Raw genomic sequence first — 21,723 nt, 5'->3', positions numbered from 1 at the left:
TCATTAAGGATCATGTGGAAGATGGGAACGTAGAAGTACACTTTCTTCGATCTAGTGATCAATTGGCGAATACATTCACTAAAGCATTACCCGAAGCACTCTTTAACAGAATCTTACAAGGCTTGGGTATGATGGAAGCAGAGTCGGTACCGAATCCTCAATCCTTTCTCTAAAATTCAGACAAGCGAAATGGAGCGACCGCTCGGTCTATTTCGGCTCCTCAAACTTTGAGAACCGAAATGAACCGACCGCTCGGTCTATTTCGGCTCTATAAAATTCGGGAACCGAAATGAACTGAGCGCTCGGTCTATTTCGCTTCACTCAAGATAAGGTTTCGGTTGTAAATTATTTTTGTTTCTTTTCTTACCTTTCATTTGCATTATGCTTATTCAAAAAAAAAATTCTTTTATGTTTTTATTCTTTTTCAGAAAACTTCAAAATTTCGAAAATATTTTCTTTTCTGTTTTTATTCTTTTTCAGAAAATTTCAAAACTTCAAAAAAAAATTATGTTTTTATTCTTTTTCAGAAAACTTCATAAATCCAACAACATTATCTTTTTCTATTTTTATAATTTTTCAGAATATTTAACCTCTTGAAAATATTTTTCGTTTTGCTTGTGTGGTATATTTGTTTTTATTTTTTAGAATATTCAGTAAGGAGGGTACACGTATCATAGAATTTGGAGTCGGGCAAGGTATAATGTTTCTTCAATGAATTAATTGAGGGTCCCTAGAAGCATTGATATGTGCATATTTAGTGTGTATTAAGTGTAGTTTATTATTCATATATTAGCTAAATTGTTGCATATTATGGACAAAAGGTACTTAAAAGTGTTAAATTATGTTTTTCAGTCCAAAGATGAAGCTCGGAAGCGAAAGGAAGCAAGAGAAGCGGTTAGGAGCTCAAGAGTGGAAAGAAGAAAGAAAACACCCATAAAAGGCTTCTACTCGTCGAGTTGCCCCTTGACTCGACGAGTCCGGTCGCGGATTCAGAAAGATAAGCATTCGGAAGTCAAGATAGTTATCGGATTACGACTATTGTGAGAGGGACTCGACGAGTCACCATATGACTCGACGAGTCGGAACGCATATATAAAGATAACTCTGCAATTCGAGAAGAGAGAATTCTGGGAAGTTTCAGAAGTGCTTAGCTGCGAATAAGAAGCCAGAAGAACCCTAGAAGTCGACCAAAGAAGCTAGAATCCAATCCCAGGAGTAATTAAGGCGTAATTTCACCATTCTACTTAATTCTTTTGTTTTGTCAACATGATTAAGCAACTTGAACTTATTTGTTTGCTGTTATTTACCTTAGTTATGAACTAATTTCTTTAGACTTCTGTTTGGGAATACAAAGTTGACAATATGGTTTGATTGATTGGTAGGATTAATTCCAAGTTGGTGATTAATTGTTATTTTAGCTTGCTAAAGAACCTTATGTATGAATGATAATTAATTTTCTGTTAATAGGAAGATAATTGATTAGCATGAACATCTATTGATTATCAACCTCATATGATATGTGACCACTATACCATATGTCTAGGATTAATGAATATGAAACTAGGATTAATAAGGAAATTGAGTAAACTCATGTGCAAGCTTGTAAGATGACCATCGAACAAGAGGTTAATTAAGAATAACAAATTAATTAGCTATTGCAAGTCTAACTTAACCCGAATAATTAATCTAGTAAATCTAATTAAATTAAGCAATTGGCCACTGTTTGAATTAGTTTATTTGCTAAGGATTAGGGTAGTGAACACAAACTTAATCACTTGAATCGGTAACCAACGAAAGAATTAATCCATTGCACTATTACCTTAAAATCAACCATAAAGTTAACCGAGTTGAACTAAACAGAAGTTTCTTTCCCATTATTGAATCTAGTTAATTTGTTCTTTTCTAGTCTTGCATTAGTTTAGTTAGTAAGTTTCTAGTCTTGTAAAACTAGAGAAAAACCCCTATTTGCTTAATCAACTTAGATAGAATTAGTTTTTAATTTAATTTGCCGTTCTCTGTGTTCGATACCCTGCTTATTTAGCTATACCACAATTGATAGGTTCACTGCCTTTTGTGTGTTATTTGATAATTAAAGTAGGATTAAAACTAAGTGAGTTTTACACACATCAAGTTTTTGGCGCCGCTGCCGGGGAACGGTTCTAAAATTAGCATTAAAATTCTAATTCAATCGATCCTTTGTGTAAGATTCATCTTACACAAAGTTAATTTCTGTTTCATTTTTTGTTTAAGTTTTAGTTAAAAAATAATAATAATAATCGCTGATTTTAACTTGAACTCGCCGAGTGCATTCGCCCCGACTCGGCGAGTCTGACGCTGAATCAGATTTATTTTTTTGTTCTTTTTTACGCGTTTTGTTTTGTTTTTGTTTGCAGTTGGTTCATGACCCGAGGATCTGCTACGCCTCTAGTTCCCCCTCTTGAAGATCCGGAAACCGCATTAAGAAGAAACAAGGGCAAAACCGTTGGAGAAACCGTTTCTTCAAAGAACTCACCACTCAAAAACATCAAATCCGTTTTTAGCAAGAAAAGGAGCAGCAAAGCAGGAGAATCCAGTGCGTCGTTGACAACCGAAGATCCGATCCCAAAAGACACCGACTACGAGACCGAAGAAGAAAGCGAGCACACATCCGAGTTTGAAGACGACTTAGCCACCGCTATGGCTAATATTGACGAAATCCCCATGGGGGAGTGGAAGAAAAGGATGCGTGATGACACCGGCCCGGGACTTGTGCAACCCGCAATCCCCGTTACCGCTACGTTTGAACTAAAGGGCCATATTCTCGCTCAACTCAAGGAGATACCCTTTCACGGGAGAGATCATGAAGACGCCTATAAGCACTTAGATGAAGTAAATGATGTGGCGGATTACTTCAATGTACCTAATGTGCCCCGCGAGATCCAGCTACTATGCATGCTTCCTGTCACATTTAAAGGAGCTGCAAAGGATTGGTTGAAGTCACTCCCTCCCGGATCAGTTACCACATGGGCCAAAATGAAAGAAGGGTTCATAGATCACTTCTGCCCACCTTCCAAGATAGCCAAGCTAAAGAAAGCCATTTCCAACTTCGAGCAACAACCCGGTGAATCCCTTTATGAAGCTTGGGAAAGATACAAGAGCCTACTTTGAAATTGCCCCCACCATGATCTCAATAGCAACCAAGAGGTCTCTATCTTTTATGATGGAGTAAATGTCACCACGAGGCAACTACTCAATTCACAAGGCCCACTCACCCGAAAGCCACCTCCAGAAATAAAGGAGTTAGTTGAAGAATTCTCCAGGCACTCTAGAGAATACCACAACCCGAGGAATGAAGTGAGTCGAGGAGTAGTAAATTCGGTAAACGATTGTATGGCGGCGGTGATAGCTAAACTCGATAGCCTAGACCGAAGAATGACAAAAATGGATCAAACGATCCATGCTATTAGAGTTGGATGTGAAAATTGTGGCGGTCCCCATCTTACCAAGGAATGTGATCGAGACGAGAATGGAAATAAAAAGGCCCAAGTATTCTACTCCAGCGGCGATAGATACGATGAAGACTGGAGGAAACCGAAGAAGGAATGGCTCCCATACGAAGAGTACAGAAAGGCTAAGGAAGAGAAATATAAACAGAGGGAGAGGGGATATTATCAAAAGGAAGAACCGGTGACGGACAAGAAGACGAATTTAGAAGAAATACTTACAAAATTCATAACCGCGTCCGAGAAAAGACATAATGATCATGATGTGGCAATGCAAGAAACCAAAAACATGTTGAGGAATCAGCAAGCTTCTATTCTCAACATAGAGAAATAGCTGGGCCAACTTGCACATCAAGTAAACGAAAGAAGACCGGGCCAACTTCCGAGCGACACCCAACCCAATCCAAGAAACGAGAACGTGAGCGTAATAACCTCCAGCGGTGAAGAAGAATTGACAGAAACATTAAATGTCTCCAAGAAGAAAGCAGAAAAGGAAGAAAACCCAGAACAAGAAAAACTCGATCCGACTCGCCGAGTCACCCAAATGGACTCGACGAGTCCAGTCGGGAATGAAGAAAATGCCAGTTTTCTGAAGCCATACAATCCTCCTTTTCCATACCCAACCAGAGCCATGCCTTTAGAAACAGTTCAAGCCTATAGAACCTTCATGGAGCATGTTAAAGCTTTACAAGTCAATATGCCATTCGTGGACACAATGCTCCAAACTCGTAAATATTTTAACTTGCTTAAAGGTCTGTTTGCTGCTAGGAAAGATCTTGCTGAAATCGCGGAGATATTGATGAGTGAGCTGCCTGAGAAGAAGGGTGATCCGGGTAACATAGTGATTCCGTGCCAATTTGGTAATGAAGTTTCTACACGAGCATTGGCTGATTCAGGGGCAAGCATTAATCTGATGCCCTATTCATTCTTTAAGAAGCTGAATTTACCAGCACCAAAGCCGGTAAATATGAGAATCCATTTGGCAAATAAAACAATAATTCATCCACAAGGCATATGAGAAAATCTCCTTATCAAGGTGGACAAGTTTATTTTCCCAGTAGACTTCGTGGTGGTGGAGATGAAAGAAGACCCCGAAATACCAATTGTTTTGGGAAGAACATTCTTAAACACCGCATGTGCCCTAATTGACATATGTGAGTCTACTTTGACATTAAGAGTGGGTGATGAGTCGGTGATGTTTAAAGCTAATCCAGAGGTCAAGCAAGAAGAAGTAAAAGGAATGGAGGTCCAACACGCCGATGTGGCATGCCTTGATACAATGCCATTTGGAGAAGAGTCGAGCACAAAAGAGGATGAGGACATAAATGGAAGCAGAGCGGAAGCTGATCACCAATTCACTACTAAACCTAGAGCACGGACCGCTATGAAATATGAAGTTATCAAATTTAAAGAAAAGGAGGTTCAAAAGTTGGTGAAAAAGCATGGGTTGAAAAAGAAGAAGAGGAAAAGAGAGGCCCAAACAGCTGAGGATGATATAGAGAAGAAGAGAAGAGACGAATTAAAAAGGGCTTACAAGAAAAAGATTCATGCCTACAAGACTAAGTATAAACCACAAAAAGTGAGGCGTACATTCCCGATGCTTGAAGATGACAAAACGTAAATGGGAAGGAGTCTAGCTAATGACTCCTCAAAAAGAAGCGCTTGGCGGGAGGCAACCCGTCGTTGGAGTTTGCTTTCTTTTACTCTTTAGTTTTTTTTTATTATTTTTGTTTTGTGTTTCAATTTTAATCTTCCAAATCATCGGACTTGTCTGCTTAAGGGAGCGCCTAGCTTAAGAGTGGGGTGAAAAGATTTTGAATATATAACAAAATTTTAAAAATTAGTAATGTTTTACAAGAGACTCGCCGAGTCTGACCCTGACTCGACGAGTATATACTGATTTCAGAAAAAAAAAACTTTGACTGCGTGATTGAACTCGCCGAGTCTGACCCTGACTCGACGAGTCGATTTTATTTACAAAAAAATAATCATTTCGAAATTACTTTTACATCAAATAGGGTTTTAACCCTAAAAATTCAGTTTTCACAACCACACTTGCCGGGTGCCTCTCTCTACAACTCTCTCTCAAGCATTCAAGTGTTCTTCAACTTTTCTTCCAAATTCTTAAGATGTAAACTAAAAAGGTAACAACTTTCTTCTTGATTTCTAGATAGAATGTGATTATAAGGTCATCTATACTTGCAATTTCATGAAAAAAACCCGTTTTTGAAAAGTAATTAAATTCTAGGTTTTCGATTTTTTCATGAATATTGTTGTTTTGAACGTTTATTGTGGCCTTATTACTTAGTAGGAAGTCCCTGAACAAAACCCTTGCAAGAATTTAAAGGTTACATGGTTCAATTTTGTGAGACCCGTCGACCGACTCGTACAGATCGCGCGACTCGCCGAGTCGGGCATGGACTCGACGAGTCCAGTCGATTTCCAGAAACAGTTCGTTTTATATTCTGTGTTTTCTGGGTCTGGTTTATATGTTTTGCAGGAGTCATGTTTAGAAGAGGACAATCTTCAAGTGGTAGCCAAGGGGAATTTCCATGGTTAAATTTCCCGCAAATTGAATCCGCTTCAACAATGCGGAAGTGGAAGAAGAAGCTTTCCGATATCAAAAAGAAGGAGATATATGTACCGAACAGAATTGATTGGGAGTGGTTGCAAAATGTGCGATATGAAGAAGAATTAGCTCCGTACCTTCTAAAGCAGTTCCAACATGACGGCGAGTCGATGATATGTGATGGTTGGAGCCGGGTCTTCCGCATACAAGAGCCGGTATATTTAGAGCTTTGCTTGGAGTTCTTTTCCACGGTATCATTTACCGGTGGAGTAGATGTATATCATCCGGCAAGCTTCACTTTTTGTCTTGGGGGCGAGTATCGTCAATGCTCGGTGGTGGATCTTGCTTGCCGACTAGGGATTTATGATCAACCTTTGGTTTCAACGAACCTCTTTCGGGCCTTTTTGGCAACCACTCACATGGTGTTCCCCGATGGAGTTACTAGCACGGGTTGGTGGAATACTATAGGGAATAAAGTTTATATCCCGAAGTCAGCACAAGAAGGGAGCATCCGATCCCCGACTCACCGCCTCATTCACCGCCTTATTTCCTCCACCATCAACCAAAGGAAGGACGATGACAAGGTTTCCAACCTTGATGTTTTCTACCTATGGAGCATAATAACACCCGACATCTTTTGCAACATCCCGTGGTGCATTTCTTCATACCTCTCAACGGGTGCGGTCAAAGATCGCAAAACATCTCGTATCAATGGAGGCATGTTTGTCACTCGATTGGCTAATTCATTCGGGTTGATGAACCGTGGTGCCTGGAACCTCCTGACATTGATCCCGACACCCCCATTTAATCCCATTCTTTTCCGCGGAGCACGAATCATTGAAGACTATGGTGGTGGCCATTATGCCATCCCAAATGATGACCCAGTTGTAGGTCCCGAAGCACCGGGAAGGAGGGTGAGATCGCGAAGGGAACGGGATGAGGAGGACGAGCCGCCAGTCATTCCGGTAGAGACTGAAGACGTACCAATGGATTGGTACAATATAGAGATGAGGCGGATGCAAGATCAAATGGCTAGGGGGCTAAATTTTAGCAACCAATCCCACATACGACTTTTTGACCACTTCAATATTCCACATATTGATGGTGGGAATTATCCATACATTCCATCGTGGGACGAGAGGATTGGTGCATGACAAAGCGGAGCTGGGGGAAGTGGAGCCAACGATGATGAGGAGGAAGATGAAGATTGATCTTTGTGTTTTTGTGTTCAAACAATTTCAATTTTTATTTTGTTTTGTTTTTGGTGTGTATGCTTTGATATTATTATGTTTCATAGTTGTTTGCTTTAGTTATTTTCAGGATTGCATTTTGATTGCTTGCTTAGGATGGTATAGAGATGTAAAGCATGGATGTTTTTGCGTGTGAGAGCGAGTCAAGGAAGCGAGTTTTTAACGTCAAAGTGTCAAGTCCGGTCTTAGGGGTATGAGCGATTGAGTCCGCATGTGAGGAAGGGTTAACGAAGTTGTTAGAGGCTAAAACAGTTGCCACATACCAAGATTTTTCATTCAGTGGCCAACTCGTCGAGTGCACTAAGCTGACTCGACGAGTCGCTTTGTATTTCCACAAATTTTTAAACGGCGCGCTGCTACTCGGCGAGTCTATCATCAGACTCGACGAGTCATTCATTTTTTGATCCGAACGACTGCTAATTTGATGCTAATACTTATACCACTTGCATTCTTCTAATTCCACATCCATTCTTGAAGATCTTACGCCGATTTTTGCATATTAGAGCGACCCACACGAGACATGGATGGGATGTTCCCATGTATGAAGTTTATTGAAGTTGGAGCTTAAATGAGAGTGATCAACCTATCCACTGCTATCCCAGGGGAGTTTGTTCCAATTCCCTCTTTATTTTTCTGTTTTTATGCATAATATGCAATGAGGGCATTGCATCACATAAGTGTGGGGTAGGGGGTTGGTTACATAATAGTCAAATTTTAAAAAATTTGCATATCAAAAGGATTAATTAGGATACTAATTTAGAAAATTTTGGTAAAAAATTAGGATTCCATGTTAGAATTGTGTTAATAATTGCATGAGAACCCAAATGTTTAGTTGAGCCTATATACGTTCTAGTGCATTTGTGGCTTCCTTATTTCAGTGAAATCATGAGACAAAAACACGACCCTGCTCAGCCTGAGGGATGTAATATGTTTAGCAGCCTAAACCTGAAATGTATCCAGGAAGATTTTTATCATTAGCCAATAAAGGTTGAGATTGAGCGCCCCTGCTTAAGCATGTAGGTTTTGAGTGAAAAAAAGTGAGTTACATGTTAAAAAAAAAAGAGAGAATTACAAGAAAAAGTTTGAAGAATTTTTGGAGCATCAAAGTTAAGTATGAAATTAGAAGATCGAAAATTCCGAAGAAATTCAAAAAGTTGAAGATACCAAAAATCAAACAACAAGGTGGTGAATTCAAAGTTATCCAAGATCAAATTATCAAAGAAGTGAAGAATTCCAAAGAGCTCCATAGTGGTATCGAAAAGTTGTAATTCTAGATTATGTATGCTTGGGTTGCTCAATTAAAAATACCTTAAGGGTAAAGAGGTTTTCTGAGGATGGATTCGGAGGGTTGCATAAAATGAGCATAGTTCGGGGTGAGTGGGCGAATGTTTATGAGGATTGTGAGTATTTGAAGTATGGGGGGTTTTTAGGAATTTTAGACACAAATGCATGCGTTGCGGTCTTGGCATAATGGCTGGGTTGGATTGGAGTTATTATATGTGATTCTAATGTGTTAAAATTCAGTTTTGCTTGAGGGCAAGCAAAAGACAAGTGTGGGGTATTTTGATATGTGCATATTTAGTGTGTATTAAGTGTAGTTTATTATTCATATATTAGCTAAATTGTTGCATATTATGGACAAAAGGTACTTAAAAGTGTTAAATTATGTTTTTCAGTCCAAAGATGAAGCTCGGAAGCGAAAGGAAGCAAGAGAAGCGGTTAGGAGCTCAAGAGTGGAAAGAAGAAAGAAAACACCCATAAAAGGCTTCTACTCGTCGAGTTGCCCCTTGACTCGACGAGTCCGGTCGCGGATTCAGAAAGATAAGCATTCGGAAGTCAAGATAGTTATCGGATTACGACTATTGTGAGAGGGACTCGACGAGTCACCATATGACTCGACGAGTCGGAACGCATATATAAAGATAACTCTGCAATTCGAGAAGAGAGAATTCTGGGAAGTTTCAGAAGTGCTTAGCTGCGAATAAGAAGCCAGAAGAACCCTAGAAGTCGACCAAAGAAGCTAGAATCCAATCCCGGGAGTAATTAAGGCGTAATTTCACCATTCTACTTAATTCTTTTGTTTTGTCAACATGATTAAGCAACTTGAACTTATTTGTTTGCTGTTATTTACCTTAGTTATGAACTAATTTCTTTAGACTTCTGTTTGGGAATACAAAGTTGACAATATGGTTTGATTGATTGGTAGGATTAATTCCAAGTTGGTGATTAATTGTTATTTTAGCTTGCTAAAGAACCTTGTGTATGAATGATAATTAATTTTCTGTTAATAGGAAGATAATTGATTAGCATGAACATCTATTGATTATCAACCTCATATGATATGTGACCACTATACCATATGTCTAGGATTAATGAATATGAAACTAGGATTAATAAGGAAATTGAGTAAACTCATGTGCAAGCTTGTAAGATGACCATCGAACAAGAGGTTAATTAAGAATAACAAATTAATTAGCTATTGCAAGTCTAACTTAACCCGAATAATTAATCTAGTAAATCTAATTAAATTAAGCAATTGGCCACTGTTTGAATTAGTTTATTTGCTAAGGATTAGGGTAGTGAACACAAACTTAATCACTTGAATCGGTAACCAACGAAAGAATTAATCCATTGCACTATTACCTTAAAATCAACCATAAAGTTAACCGAGTTGAACTAAACAGAAGTTTCTTTCCCATTATTGAATCTAGTTAATTTGTTCTTTTCTAGTCTTGCATTAGTTTAGTTAGTAAGTTTCTAGTCTTGTAAAACTAGAGAAAAACCCCTATTTGCTTAATCAACTTAGATAGAATTAGTTTTTAATTTAATTTGCCGTTCCCTGTGTTCGATACCCTGCTGATTTAGCTATACCACAATTGATAGGTTCACTGCCTTTTGTGTGTTATTTGATAATTAAAGTAGGATTAAAACTAAGTGAGTTTTACACACATCAAGCATGCTGCTGCATGTTGACCTAAGCCTCTACGACCTAGAGCAAGGCCTTCATGATTCGATCAATACCTATCATTTCTTCCCAATGAGGCTATTTTTCTTTACTCAGTCTAGAGCCACCTTACTCTTCTCACATGAGTTAAGAGTTTCTCTGCTTTGTCCTATTTTATAGCAGAAGGTGCTTCTGTTTCTTTGGCCATCCTCAAACTATTCTCCATCTACTCTCGCTTCACAATTGTAACCCTTGAGACTCTCGGTTCTTACCACTGAGGTTTATGGTTGCACAAAATCTATGTTTATGATCTTAGATGCGTATACCACGTGCTGAGTGAAACCCAAAATTCAACACCTGTAATGAATTAACGGTGAATTTCTATATTCAAGATCTTACTTGTTACCAAATGAAATCTCTTTTCTTTGCGAGGTCTTTTATGAATTTGTCTAAAAGCAAGACTATTCTTCCCAAAAAGATCCAATTTATTCTTTTTGATATTTCTACACTCTTTTGTCATAACATAATATACCCTACCTACTTGTTCAACAGACCACATCGGTCTCACAAGTACTTTTTCTAACACTCGGTCTTATTTTGAGAATCGATGTTTGGTTGAAGATAAGCCACCCTTAGCCTATGTTATAAAAAGAAGCCTTTCAATGTTTTTTTGCAATCACTTGATCGTATTCTCGAGAATCCACACAAGCACTTCAAGTCATTCTTGACTTCGAAGGAAGCGATTCTTACCCGGAATCCCCTGTTTCGTGTCTGATGATCAGATATCACTCACATCCCATGCACATTTGCTTTATTACCTTATCGTTTTTCACTCTAATGCACGAAATTTTTTAATGTTCCCACATTCTGTTGATGGTTTGTTTGATTTTATTTGTCCTTTAGTGAATCAAGGACAATTCAAATTCGGATGGTGTAGTCTATTTAAAAAGCAGATCGTCGAAATATTTTGAGGAGCGTGAATTTGAACGGTCACTCTATGCACGCGTACTGCTGCATACCTAGGAACACCCAACATGTCAAATCCTGGTTTTACAGGCTACAGTTTATTTATAACGTCACTATCGTCACGATTTTCTCTCTCCTGGAAACGGTATATAAAGGGCTTGCACGATTCATTGTCTTCTCCTAGTCATAAAATTTCTACACTGTGATGGCGATTGTAACTGTTCATCTTCTTCAATTGTTCAACAATGGTGACCTCATCTTCTGCACAAGATCAAACAACTTCATCTACTTTTCTGACCATCAAACCTAATGAGAATATGATTATAGAACTTAATTCATTTCTATATGATTCTTATATGCTACAAGTAGTTGAGTGCTTGAAGTACTCTCCTTGGTCATTGCATTAACCCAATTCGAGGTTGTTCCGATGTCCTTATTATCTCAAGTTTATTCTTCAGCATCATATGACAAGAACAAGGAACGCATATATTTTCAAATACACTCCAAGAAAGCCTCTATTTCCAAGGGGAGGTTTTGTTCCTTACTTCATCTAGCAGTGGATTCTTTGGTGATTTCTCCGGACTTTATCACAACAACACAGATATTTTCAATGTTGTATTAGATGGGCTATACAGACGTATTGATGACTATTGCCAAAGTTAAGAAGTCGTGTCTACCTTCGCAGTGGAACGGTCTTCTCACTTCACTCATTAAAGGCTTGGCGGAAAGAAGTGTTGGATCGGATGGCACGAGTAAAGGGTTCCTGACCATTCTCTATGGTCTGTATAATGGTATCAACCTGGACTATGGCTCCATCATATGGTCTCAGGTTGTGCAGAGCCTTAACACTTCCACTCGTCAATCATAAATTTCATGTGGAAGGTTTTGGATTCTCATCACACGACGGGCAATCGATACTCTGGAGGTTCCAAGGATGAAGGATGCTCTTATTGCTTCCATTGCCACTTTTCATACCAAGAAGATCATTCTCTCGGACCCCCACAAAGTTTACTCATTATGGTTCTATACCAGAAACCATGTACACGGGTGTGACTGCCAAAAGCAAAGTGATGGCTGATTACCGTCTACTTCCACCAAAGGAGCCGAGAGTTCTTACTCCTGAACAGCAGGCTGCTTTAGAAGTTGTTGATAAGCCGAGCAACAAGGGGAAACGAGTGGCTGCCAAGATGGAACCAACCGAGGAGGAAAAACCAAAACCCTCCAAATCTACAAAGCGAAAGTTAGAGTCGGAGTCCTCTTCCAAGCCAATGAAGATAAAGAAATTGGTGAAGCGGTCAAAACAACAATATCCTCCAAGGCCTGATCATTTTGAACAAGATGAAGAGGATAATGTCCCTCCAGCATCTCCACGAGTTAATACTCCTCCTCGTTCACCTCCGCAAACCAAATCTCCACCACATAAATTCCAACCCCACCTTCATCACCGAAACATACATCACCAAAGCTGACACCGAAAGTCGCAGTTTCGGTTGTTCCAATTACACCAACAGAAACTTCTCTACCACCTCCACCATTTTCTTCTGTTCCTATTTCTCTACCATCTTTGTCAACTCCAATCATTACCCAAACCATTACTACTACCCTTCCAGAACAATCAGAAAGGGTCAACGCATCTGATACGGGGGCACCTACTGAAACCAAAACCCCTCTTATCACTAAGCCTATCTCTCCAACCCACTCAACAGAGTCCAGTGCTACTCTTAGAGGAGATAATGACGAGTTTGATTCTAAGTAATTTAGCCCCTATCGGCTTCAGTCTGATGAAGACACCGATGCTCCTATCAATCGCCAACATTTACAGAGCATTCACGAAAAGTTGGATAAGTTGCTTGTTGACAACAAAGCTTATGGGAAAGTTGTTCTCAAGGCTTTTGTGGAGACAACTATTGAACAATATACACAAGCCATGGATAAATCAACTAATTCCATCAAGGAATCCACTTCGACTTGCAAGAAAGCATCTGGTGATGTTGTTGAAGTTATTCGCACCACGCAGATATTCTTAGATTCCTTGAAAGGGCATGCTGATATGAATGCTGCCAAAATTCGTGAATCGGTTGAATCTCTTTCCCAATCTTTAAAGGAAGAACAACAGAAGTTTGAATAAGTTCGTTCTTCTATCAAAGCTGATAATGCTTCTCTGATCGGTTCGGTGTCTTCTACACTGGACTCACTACATGCTGACATTGCCAAAGAGAGTGCCTTGAAAGAGGAGATAGCTCGTCAAGCCTCTACAATTGCAGTTTAGCAAGTTCAACTTGCTCAAATAGAGAAGGAGATTTCATTATTAAAAACCGAGAGAGCTGTCTTTTGCATTTGTGCAAGTGATGTCAAGGACATGTTGACCAATCTCCTTGGTGCTCATGATCCGATTCTTACTCTCACAATTCGCAATCACTTAACCAACAAAGTCCTCCATGCCCTTGCCATGCTTCATGAAATGAAAGGTGTTTCAAAGCCTTTCGTTACTCCAAAACAAGGGGGAGAAGGACTGCAGAAAGTCGTTATTACAAAAGAACTAAAGGTTAATGTAGTTTCAGGTTCTGGTCCAACAGAAAAATTGAAACAAATTATTAACGACTCTGATAGTGAAGAAGGAGAAAATATAGCTGATGTGCTTAAACAAAAGAAGAGAGACAATGAATTAGATCAAAATTTAAGAGTCACAAAGGAGGCTGAGGAGACAGAGAGGCTCAATAAAGAACAAGAAGACATCTTGCAATGCAAGAAAGCTCTGTTTCCAGAATGGACGAGGGAGGTGTTGATCAGTCAAGCAATTAAGTCACCAAGTATATATTGGTTGGAACTGATTGCCTCTTTTGACTGTGATAACTCAAAGGACTCACAGTTTGATATGTCGATTACAAGAAAGGAATTTACATTTCATTGTTTTGACTCAACTGTTGAGGTTCCTTTTCCAAACCCGAAGGTTGACTGCGAGCTTATAGAATTTTAATTGAAGTATGGCCAACCTCAATACTTGACATGGAGTGCCCAGAAAATTACAACTATCAAGGTATTAAAACCGACTCCCTCCGGAGAATTTATGAATGTCAATTTCAAGATCACATGAAGGTCTGCAAATTTTGGCAGATCTTCCCAATCTTAATCCACACGATTGGATATTACTATACAACATTCTGCTCACCAATTCTAAGGAGTACGAGCTGATTTTGGAGCACTCAAAGAGAATGTTAGCCTCCTACATCTATGAAGTTGCAACAATGGATCAGGAGATAGCAAGAGTGATGAATAAGAAGCCGACAGTCAAGATCACTCAAAAGTCGGGGGACATGAACAAGATGAAGATCGGTCAGATTGATTCTAAGCATCTGACCTTGATGTTTACGAAGGGTGAAGCTAACAAGTTCTTGTTCGCTTTGGTAGATAAACATCTGTTTTCTACTGAATGCTTGGAGCACATTATTAATTTGATACATCGGTGCAAGCAGAACTCGGATGCTGATAAGAAAATTTTTATTGATATGCTTCATTGGTACATTACCTTTTGGTACCATTTGTTAGCCATCATACCGAGAGTGTTCAAGACGGTAAAGAAGCCCTCTGTTGCTAAATAAAGTTGAAGTCTCGGTCCTGAAGACGCAAAGGGGGAGATTGTTGGGCTTATTGTGTTGCGTCTTAGGTCTTTTGTATATATCCGTACTGGGCCTATCCATCTGTGATTATCTCTTAGGGTTAGACTATATATATGCATGCATGTATGCATTATGCATAGACGTTCTTTTATAAATACGCTTGAGTTTTGTAACCCTTATACACCTCTACAGTCGAAGTTCTTAATCGAGCTCTTCTGAGGTTTTGAAGTATTAAATCATTCAATGTATTCAAGCCATATTTGTGTTTACTTTACATACTTGTTTGTTTGCATGTTTAGAATCAATTGATACTGAAAGAACTACGTTCTAACATTATGAGAATAGTATGTTTATGATTTATTAATATATTATAAGTTATAATATATTAATATGAAATCATATTGCTTAATTAGTATTGATCTTAAATTAATTATGAATTAATTTAGGGATCAAAAAGATGACTAATTAAACATGGGCTATTGCATTTTATATAATGTGGGCTTACATTCATTAGGAATGGGCTAAGCTTGTATGGCGGTCCATGGTTGATCCATAGAGCTTTTAACCAATGGATCATTGGAAAGGAAAAGACATGGATTATTAGGGTTTACCCTTATCCTTCACACTATATAAATATGCTCATATTGCATGAAATGGAAACTAGTTGGGTGAGAACTAAGAGGTGGCCGATTTCAAGAGTAAACATACTATTCTTTTAAGTTTCCAAAGTTTGTGGTGATTTGTGATTCCACTTGAGGCATTCACACTATTGGTGCTAGGCTCTCAAACTCCAAGTAATCATTAACTATCAAAAGGTATGTCATTTTTCTAGTGTTTTATGATTCTAGTTCTTCATGCCATGCTAGATAGGATGTAAGCCTTATTATTTGCATGTATTTTAGAGAAAACATAGATCCAAGGTTTATTAGGGTTACATGTACACTTAGGAATGTTAGAATGCTCAAAACCCAACATTGGTATCAGAGCCTTGGCTTGTTTTCTTAAATACTTTATGCAAATTGCTGAAAATCGAAGTTTATATGCTATCTGCACATCAAACTTGCCTAGTCCATGAAGGGGCTCGACGATTCCAACGCAAAATGCATCCAACTCGTCGATTTTGTTCATGCACTCGACGAGTTGGACCACCTGACATCATATATTCGATTGTTTTGGCTGAAATTGGTCTAGAATAACTACCATAAACTGTTTTGGACTTGTAAAACCTGTTTTTGATGTGGTAATGATTGTGGTGAACCAATTTCAAAGTTTCAAGTTTATATATGTTTGTATGATTCTTGAAAGTTGTTGATTATGAATGTTCATGAACTTATGGGTTTGTTAGATCATAGGAATTATTTGCAAATTGTTTGTTAGTTAATTCTTGATCTTAATGTGTTTTAATGGAATTCATAATTTGTCCTCATGTTATGGAATTCCAAAAGTTTTTTTTTAAAGTTCTTTTAAGAAGTCATAAGTTACATTTTTAAAGAGTTTTGCTCATAAATGTTTTTATGGACTCCATAACTTGTCCTCAAGTTATGGATTTCCAAGAGTCTCTTCATTAAAAGTTTTAAACACTTAATTAAAACTCATAAGTTATGAATATCCAAAAGTTTTTGAATTGTTCAAAACTTGCCCTTAAGTTTTGGAATTTGTAAAGTCTCACACAAACTTTAGTTCCATACCCTAGAAGTTTTAAAAGTTAAAATTCAACCTTATACTATTATAAGATTAATGGTTAATAATTATATATATGTATAAGAACAAGTTGTTTTATCGTTAGTAGTCCTCATTCACGAAGCCGGTCTATAAGGGGGGTATAAGGTTGTTGCCTATAAAATGGAAGCTTGATGGGTGTCCACTCTCACCCACCGCTTCCTTGACCGATGGAGGGTCGTTAGCCGAACAGGTAGGACAATGACTTTAATTTCTCATTAAAAGTATAATGATTATTATAAAGTAACTAAATATATTTTAATTCCCAATCTTAGTTACTTTAGGAAAAATGTGAACATGGTGCTAACCCATGAAATTCACACTTTCTACCTTACCAAGTCGTTGGTGGAGCGTGTGTGGTTAACTGGCACACTAACTTGGACTAGTAAGGATCACAAAGGGCGACTTAATGCTTATCATAGATAGGTGGAGTGCGTGTGGTTAATCAGCACATTGATTAGGTGATAATATTAAGGGTACCAAGTGAATTTGCATGGTTATTCACACCTTGTTTTGTGATCATCGGCATCCCAGTCACAAAACTTGAGAGGGCACAATCGGGATTGAAACATGCCATTGAAAAGTTCAATGAATCTCAAAAGATCTAGGAGTTTCAAATCCAATTAAAACCTAATAAATTGTTTCGTTTTTCATGGTGGAAATTGGTGAATCGCCATTCACCTACCTTGAAATATTTTATAGCTTGGACTACGGCATCCCTCTTCCAAGTTATAAAATATTGTGTTGGGTCCTAGCCTAAATATTTCATATTGGGTGTTATATTAAGGACTTGAATCAACTAACTTGATTTTCTCCCATTGTAGATGTCTAGTTAAGACAACTATGATCTTCCCAAATCTCTTGGAACAAGCTTTCCTCTTGAAGATGATGTCCCTCAACATCATGCTTCACTTCCTCCACCTCCTCCATTTATTCTCCCTGACCTACAAGCTCGAAGACTTGAAAAGTTCATGATCACTCAAGCCCTACTGGCAATGAAACATAAAGATGGAAACCCTGTGTGTACTCATGTCTTAGAAATGAAGTCACACATTGACATGTTGAGAATGTTAGGTGTCGATATCTCAAGGAAGTTGGTTGCTGACTGGGTTCTTCAGACACTTTCAGAGTCATATAGTGAGTTCGTTAAGGAATCCTATGTGACAGATCACGACATGACTCTTATATATCTTTCTTATTTGCTCATTGCTGCTGAATCAGAAATGTTTTGGCACACTGGAAAAGTAAATATTGGTGAAAGATCAAATTCTCAAATTTCCATGGACATGGATAATGGTAACATTGGAAGTCGAGAAAAACTTTCTCTTCCCAATGGAAAGGGATCGGCCTTGGTCAACCCGGTTGACCGAAAGGTAAAGGGAAAGGCTAAGTCTGTGATTGTCTCGTGCACCATTCCCAAAGAGTCTATAAGTTTTTATTGTCATGACAAGGGACATTGGAAGCGAAGCTGCCCTGAATACCTAAAAGATTTGAAAGCAAGTAGAGACAAAATGGTTGACTCTGCTTCAGGTAAGTCCACTATCTAACTTTATTAAAGTTCCTAATTGTTGATTCCTATTACATGATGTGACTAGTTTGCATCTTGATGTTTAGCAGGATCGAGCAACAGGAAGGTTAAAAGAAGAGTGTGTTGAATCTGATCGCGAAGATGGATTTCTATCACATGGTTCGAGGATTGGATTTTTGAGCTACTACTTAGAAGTTATGATAGATTGCTAGGGAATATGTAATAGCATAGTTTCCATTTAAAGTTGCATTGTAAGGAACATTTTTCCTCATTTTAATAAAGAAATAAAAGTTTTGTTTATTTTATTTTATACTATATCCCCTTACAATGGCATTTATGGAAAATTGATGTTTGTATGTTTCTAGCAATATTGTAAATATGAGTTTGATTCTCTCATTTGTGGTAGTGTCTAAATTTACCAAATAAGGAAAGGTTCTCGTCACCCAAGTTTCAATTGGACAGAAACTTGGAATCATACAGGCTGTAATGTATGATGAATGAGAATTTTCATATTTGGAAAATTAAGACTAATTCATTGATCACATGCATATGTGAGTCAATTAAAGGACTAAAAGATCTGGTACACTGGGTGTGTGCTGGTCAAGGTCCACCACAATGATCAATTCGTCATGATTTACTAAAGTTTAGTAAATATGGTTATAGTTGCAAGTTTAAGTATAATTCTATAATATTGAAAAGGTTTTAATGTATGGCAGAACGGATGAGAAGAATCAAATTTGGCAGAGAGATAAAATTTTCTCAAATATGAAAAGATGGGAGAGTACTTTAGTATCATGTTTTATGATCATCTTATTGATTTTGAAACCATATCACAATTTGATCCTCTAAGGACATCTTAGTGTATTCTTATGGCTGAGAAAAGGTGTCATGAATTGTTGGAATGGTTAAAATCAAAAAGATGAATCATACTTCGTTCAAAAAAAATTCTTAGAGTAATACTCCAAGATTATAACCTTGAGTGACATAAAGTAAGGTTTAAAACATTTGTCAAATGTAGTGTAAAATGTTTTCTACTCTTGTACATTTGAAAATGGTAAGTTGTGATGTCTTGGATAAGACAAATACCAACTAAGACCAATTATGCGAAGTGTTTATCTTGATAAGAATCCGCACCAACTCTCGAATATTTGTTCTGTCAAGGAATGGTCCTTGACTAGGGAAACTTATATGTCAAGAGAATAGTAGGAGCCTTAAAGATCTTGAAACAGTTTCAAGATTTAATCAAGAGTAAAACTTGTGTTTCATCACTAGCACATGACTTGAGGTTTGTAACCTATCATGTTGACACAATTCTTGTGCTAATTAAGTTGACTATGCATATGAGTTCTGTTAGTTCTAAATTGTGTGCATAACAGCTTGGAAGCATTGGTGGGCTTTGTGCTACCAGGTGACAAGAAATTAAGATTTAACAAGTTCAATCCATGTAAGGCTGAATTTGTCACTAACATTATCTTGAGATTATGGTTTTGACAAATTCACATGGATAGGAACTCATACACCACAAAATCTAAGCATCATAAGGTTTCTCTCCAATTCATGAGAATGATGGTGAGGAAACGCTTTCACTAAGTAGATTTTAAGTAGATAGCAATTGTGTTATTTGCATTTTCAAAAGTCGTTAGTGGAGCGTGTGTGGTTAACCGACACACTAACATGGACTTGTGAGAAATGGAAAAGGTCTAAACAATTGATACTATGATTACGGCATCCCTTTCACAGTTCTAGAAATTGTTTAGACACACATGTGAGCTATCTAAGAAGAGGTGTATGAATCTAAATTTCAGAAGTTCAGCTGATTTCTGGAAACATGTCAAAGCTAGTGGGAGCATAAGTGTTATGCTAATAATCATCATGTTAGTGGGAGCATGATAATTACGATTATTATTATTATTGCAAACTAGTAATGTTAATTATAGAAAAACAAAAGTTTCAATTCGTGAAGTTACAGGTGTTGAAAAATTGTTTTGTTATAATTAAGGGAGAGGAAATTATACTTCAATTCAATTCTAAAAGGTTAGATTGAGATTTTAATCATCTTTAGTCAAGGATATATATATATATATATATATATATATATATATATATATATACATATATATATATATATGTGTGTGTGTGTGTGTGTATTTTATGTTGGAATGGTTCAACTTAAAGAAAATTCTATATATATTGTGTTCTCAAAATTCGATTATGATTACGGCATCCCTCTTCATAGTTAAATTTTGAAAACATGGCAAATAAAATAAAAATATTGTATCCAAAGACTAGTCTAGTATCATGTCTTTATGTGAGACATCATGAATCGTGTCCCATATGCTTCGGATATAGGATCGATTGCATGTGCTATAATATTCATCCTTTCTAAATTTTCCAAATGCTTAGGGCATTGAGAAGGGAAAAGTCTAAAATAGGATATGACTAAGGAGATTAAGCAATTGTGAGGACAATCTGAGGTTCACCAAAGATTGGTTGCTCATGGACAATTGGAAGTATGATGTAAATTGTCAGAAAGGACCATATTGACCTTTTTCTAAGAAGAGGAAACTATTGTTCAGAAGTGATAGTCAAAATGGGACTATGGAAATGTGTCCATAGGTGGAAGTTATTCAATTTGTGTAAGATTAGAAAACCTTAATGAAAGAAGGATGTTCAAAAAAATGTACTTTGAATATGACACTTCGTTTCCATAGAGTTGATCTCCTTTGGAATACTTTGTAATGAGTGTTGACAAGCTTTGTGACTATGTGCATAATCATTACAAGAGGAACATTTCATAAAAGTTTAAAATCTAACAGATTTTTGGTAAATGGTAGGAATTAGGAATTCTTACATTTACAATAAGGATTTGGGATTGTGAAATGAGCATCATTGGAATCATTTTCAATTGATCTATTTCACAAAAGTAAAGATCATAGACAAACATAGTGTGCATACTTGGAGTATGGCATAACTATTGTTTTGAAAAACAAAGTGTACATGCTAGGAGCATGAGATGACTGTTGTTTTTATTCAAGTATTAAGTTGATTATTTAAAATATTATAAAATGAATAATGTGTATCAATATGGTGATAAATAAAAGGTGGTTCTATTTATATTCAAAAGGGTTCTGAGACCATATTGGATTCGATTATTATTGTGTTTCACTTTGCATGTTTTGACTTCCATAATAGCTTGGTTATTCTTTTCGAATGACTAAGTTATTTAAACACTCCACAGTCGTTCATATGTTGGAAGTAGGTATGAATTAAGACTGTCATGAATCGAGGTTGTAGATGGCTAAATGTGTTTAAACATAGCAATGGTTGCTACAACATTCATGAGTGCTCATAAGTTATGAGTATTGGAATTAACCCACGCTCTCTTGTATCACTTCATGGAATTTATCTCGAGTGATCGTGAGACGGTAATATCATATAAGTCTTCAGACCTAGAGATATGAGTTGTTGCCTATGAGTTGGTTGTGCATTGATTGCATGAAAACGCATCAGTAACTGGATGTTATAAAACGTGCCTTTGTGTACAATTCAACAAGTAGTAGAACAAGGATATGACTCAAAGTTTATTTGTTCCTTCTAGAAATAGAAGCAATATATGGGCCCCTCGATGATTTTGTTTTGACCTATGTA

The 21,723-nt window shown here is 37.4% G+C and overlaps 1 non-coding gene across 1 annotated transcript; it reads right to left on the bottom strand.

Moving 5' to 3' along the window:
• Positions 1–3,060: 3,060 nt before the first annotated feature.
• LOC145033238 (small nucleolar RNA R71) lies at positions 3,061–3,167 on the bottom strand. Its single transcript, XR_013677471.1, has one exon. It is a non-coding gene; the product is annotated as a small nucleolar RNA R71 (small nucleolar RNA).
• Between the last annotated feature and the right edge of the window lie 18,556 nt (positions 3,168–21,723).

The sequence above is a fragment of the Lactuca saligna genome, chromosome 2 (genome assembly GCF_052625555.1).
Source record: "Lactuca saligna cultivar CGN05327 chromosome 2, ASM5262555v1, whole genome shotgun sequence".
Lineage (NCBI taxonomy): Eukaryota > Viridiplantae > Streptophyta > Magnoliopsida > Asterales > Asteraceae > Lactuca > Lactuca saligna.
Note: the sequence above shows the minus strand (reverse complement) of the source record. Positions and strands in the feature narration are given on the sequence as shown.